Here is a 5134-nt window from a genome sequence, read left to right as displayed (position 1 = left end):
TTTTTTTGTTGGAAATGAAAATGAAAAATGGAAAAAATGGGGGGTGGTCGTTTGGGCTATGGGGCAGACCGGGTCGAGGATGGGGTATGGGCTGGGTATCTGGGCTGTCTTGGACGGGTTTCAATTTCAAGGAGAAGAAAATTGTTTGGGATGATGGACTTTAAATTGATTTGGCCCAAATATGACTCAACACTCTTTTATTTTGCTTTTCTTTTTCTGAAACTAATAAAACTAAAAATTCCAAAAATTCTAAATTAACTTATAGGACTAGATTAATTTATAAAAGTACTAATTAACTTTTAATAACAATTAACACACACAATTAAATAAAATTACACAACTTGGACATTAAATGCTAAAAATGCAAAATACATTATTTTTTGTGATTTTTTCATTTTTGTAAAACAAACTTAATTACTCCTAATTGTAGAATTAGATCCTAAATGCAAATGCGACATATATTTTGTATTTTCTTATTAATTAAAAAAAATAAACATGCATAGACAAATACAAATAACTATCCAAAAATGCCACGAAAATTCTCAAAATTGCACACAAAGGAAAATTGTTTTATTTTGAATTTCTTTTGGAGTAGTTTTCGTGAAGCAAAAATCACGTTCTCACAACTGCCCCTCTTTGTACGAAAACACAAAGAGTTTTCGTGCAAAGATAAAGTGAGCAGATTCGAGCGATTGTTTTGCCCGTTGGAAATACTCCGTGTGAAGCATTTTTTGAAAGTCTTAACCGAACCTTTGCTTCAAAGGTTTCCTACATATCCCTGGCTAAAAGGGAATCAGGTTAATGTAGTTCGGGAAGTTTTGGTAGCTGGGACTACCATGAGACTGCATTTTTGCTGTTACTGCTGCTGCACGTTGTTGCTACTGCTTTTCGATCTCCTTATTCACCGTGCCAAAAGAAAATAAGAAGCTAGACTTAAACTAGGAATTACAAAATCTTATCTATCTCCGACTTGTTCTTGTAGTCTTCTTTCTGATTTCTGCGATGGGATTCATGCTGGGGGTATTTTGTTGTAACCCTCCACATTACTGACCTCTAATTTGATCTTGAAATGTATTCCTTTGTTCTGCAGGCGGGCTCCTGACTTTAACAACTTAAAAAGTAATGCCTCTGTTCTATAGGTGGGCTCCCGAATGCAACAACCTAAAAGTAACACCTCCGTTCTACGGGCGGGCTCCCGATTGCAACAACCTCAAAATTTAACAACCCCCATTCTACAGGCGGGCTCCTGACTTCATCAACTTAAAATTTAACAACCTCCATTCTACAGGCGGGCTCCTGACTTCTTCGACTTAAAATTATAACAACCTCCGTTCTACAGGCAGGCTCCTGACCTCAATCTTGAAATTTGTTCCTCTGTTCTACAAGTGGGCCCCTGACTTCGTTATGAAATGTACTCCTCTGTTCTACAGGTGGGCTCCTGACTCCAACTTGACTTTAAAAGATAATACGACCTCCATTCTCCAGGCGGGCTCCTAACTTCAACAACAACTTTTAAAATAAACACATCCATTCTACAAGCGGGCTCCTGACTCCTTTAACTTAAAATATGACAACCTCCGTTCTACAGGCGGGCTCCTGACTCCTTTAATTTAAAATATGACAACCTCCATTCTACAGGCGGGCTCCTGACTTCATTAACTTAAAATATAACAACCTCCGTTCTAACAGGCGGACTCCTGACTTCTTCGACTTAAAATTATAACAACCTCTGTTCTACAGGCGGGCTCCTGACTCCTTCAACTTAAAATATGACAACCTCCGTTCTACAGGCGGGCTCCTGACTTCTTCAACTTAAAACATACCAACCTCCGTTCTACAGGCGGGCTCCTGACTTCTTTACCTCAAAATATAACAACCTCCGTTCTAACAGGCGGGTTCCTGACCTCAATCTTGAAATATAATAACCTCTGTTCTGCAAGCGGGCTCCTGACTTCTTCAACTTAAAAATGTAACTCCTCCGTTCTCCAGGCGGGCTCCTGACTTCAACTACTTCTTAGAAATATAATACCTTCATTCTCCAGGCGGGTTCCTAACCTCAACAATTTCTTTTAAAACATAACACCTCCATTCTCCAGGCGGGCTCCTGACTTCAACTACTTCTAAGAAATGAGTTTTATTGTTGTTGCTCCTTCCTGCCTCCTGAACCATTTTCCTTCTAACTTGAAATTATCTTCTTTCAGAACTGCTTCCCTCAAAACTGGTGTTTCATCCCTCTGAAAACTTCTGGGGATAACACCGGTGTTTTATTCAAAAATATGTTGTTTTCCTCCTTCAAAGACTACTTCCCTTAAAGATGGTGCTTTCCTTCCACTGGAACTACTTCCCTTAAGACTTGTGTTATTTTCCTTGCGAAATTGCTTCCTTTAAAACTTGTTTGGCCTTCTTCCGAAAACTGCTGGGGATACCATTTTTCCCCAAACTTGTGTTTTCTTGCTTTTTCCCCAAGTGGGTACCGGTCTTCCAGAAAATTTTCTGCCCCAGTTTGACAATCTTTCTCGTATCATGATGTCTTTTCATCATCTATAACATTTCCTGTCCCTGTTTCAAATCAAAGAAAAAATTTTGTTAGTTTAAAACGTGGTGAATGGTCGTGCCACTCCTGCTGGGGATGGTTTTCTCTTTCTCCTTTCCCAGCTTTGTGTTCCATTACATTACCAAAGCTTGTTGGGGATGAGATTATTTGTTGGGGATGGTATTCCTGCTGGCAATCATATTCCTGTTGGGGATGGTTTTCCCCCTCTTCTTTCCCTGCTCCGTGTTGTCCGACCCTCTTGGAACTTGGTCGATAATCTGTCAGGGATGCTCTTGTTTCTTGACGATTCTTTATTCACCAATTGTTGCTTCCCACTTTTCTCCATACTCTCCCCGAAATCCTAGACCAATCCATCATTTGGTCTTGCAACGAACGTCTTTCTCGTTCCATTGCATTATCTTTGGCCCGTCCTATCCATATTGTGTTTTTGCACCATCTTGGCAACTGGTAATAAACTCTGAAAATCCTTTTCAAAAACAAACTGGCGGGAGATAAAGTCTTTAAAAATAAAAAATGATGAATTCAACAAAATAAGAGAAGAATAGTTTTCTGAATGGTACAACCGATCCCAATGATCATGTCGTGCATTTTGGATTAACCAACCCAGTCTATTTATATCAATCAATCTTTCAGGTGGCCTTACTTTGTTGGGGATATGTAAGCGCCCAATTCTTTTGTCGACTAAACATCTTTGCACTGCTTGATGTCTCGATGGGTCCTTTCCGTCAATCTTATCTTGTTTGCCTCTTTTGACCCCTTGTCGCCTCATAGTGCCCTTCGAGGGGTTTTCACTAATAAGACTCTTTCATTTCCCTCAACTCCCGTCGCCTTATGGTACCTGTGAAGGTTTTCACCGATAAGACTCTCTCATTTTATTTCTCTCAACTTACGTCGCCTTATGGTGCCTGTGGAGGTTTTCACCGATAAGACTCTCTCATTTTATTTTATTTTATTTTTAAGCTGGGGATTGGAGTGTTACTGATATGACTCTCTCTGCTGGGGATTCTTTCGGCTATCAATTCATTTCCAGCTTATGATCCTCTTCCCTGCTGGGGATCAGAGTGTTATTCCCGACTTCCATTTGCATGACTTGGCGCTTCTCGAATACTGATCGGGAGGTCTTTTTTGGACATCAATATGGGTTTTTGTGTATGGCTAAAAGAAAAGGGGTATCAAAAGGTTCAAAATAATTTTGATAGGTAAAACATTACAACTCTTGGAATCAAACTTCCTTCCCAAAATTACAAACCCAACTTCTGCCCCAGTTTCTTGCTTGGGGATTTTAATTTTTTGTTATACTATGACCGAGCCATGAGACGCCTACGTATCCTTTTTGAGGAATCAGGTCAAACGTAGTTCCCAATTCCTTTGTTTTCTTGTGACTTTTCTTTTGTCTTTATTATCATTATTTTTCTCTTCTTTTTTCTTTCATTTTCATTACTGATTCCAAAAGAGGGGTATGAAAGAATAAATAAGGCTCAAAAGGGGAAGCAAAGGTTGAAGTGTTTGGATGGAAGAACAAATTGCCTCCGTCATTTCATTCTCCGATACCATGCCAAATGCAAACAAACAACAATTACAATTAAAAGAAATCATACATAATATCTCTTAACTGCGTCAGAATTAATAGCCATGTCGACGCATTTCCCTTTGATATCTATTAAACATAAAGCGCCATTGGACAACACTCTGGTTACAATGAATGGCCCTTGCCAATTCGGGGCGAACTTGCCCTTTGCCTCAGCTTGATGTGGGAGGATGCGTTTCAGCACTTGCTGGCCCACTTCAAACTTTCGGGGACGCACCTTTTTGTTGTATGCTCTTTCCATTCTCTTTTGATATAACTGGTCATGACACACAGCTGCCAATCTCTTTTCATCAATCAAGTTCAACTGCTCCAATCGAGTTTTGACCCACTCGTCATCATCAATCTCAGCCTCAGCGACAATCCAAAGGGATGGAATTTCAACTTCTGCCGGTATCACTGCTTCAGTTCCGTATACCAGCAAATAAGGAGTTGCACCTACTGAAGTACGAACAGTAGTGCGATAACCCAAAATGCCAATGGTAACTTCTGATATCATTGTCTCGAACCTTCTACCATCTTCCGAAATATCTTCTTTATGTTTTTGTTGGCTGCCTCAACTGCTCCATTTGCCTTGGGACGATATGGGGTGAAATTGTGGTGTGTAATCTTAAACTGTTGACATACCTCTTTCATCAAATTGTTGTTAAGATTAGCACCATTATCCGTGATGACCACCTTTGGGATTCCAAATCGACAGATGACATTTAAGTGAACAAAATCGACCACTGCTTTCTTGGTCACAGACTTGAAAGTTTTGGCCTCAACCCATTTGGTGAAATAATCAATGGCTACCAGGATGAACCTATGCCCGTTGGATGCTGCTGGCTCAATTGGTCCAATGATATCCATGCCCCAGGCAACAAATGGCCATGGTGCTGACATTGTATATAATTCTGTCGGCGGAGAATGAATCATATCTCCGTGTATCTGACACTGATGGCATTTCCGCACGAAATTGATACAATCACGCTCCATAGTGAGCCAATAATACC

Source organism: Nicotiana tabacum, chromosome 20 (genome assembly GCF_000715075.1).
Source record: "Nicotiana tabacum cultivar K326 chromosome 20, ASM71507v2, whole genome shotgun sequence".
NCBI lineage: Eukaryota > Viridiplantae > Streptophyta > Magnoliopsida > Solanales > Solanaceae > Nicotiana > Nicotiana tabacum.
This window is presented reverse-complemented; position numbering follows the sequence as displayed.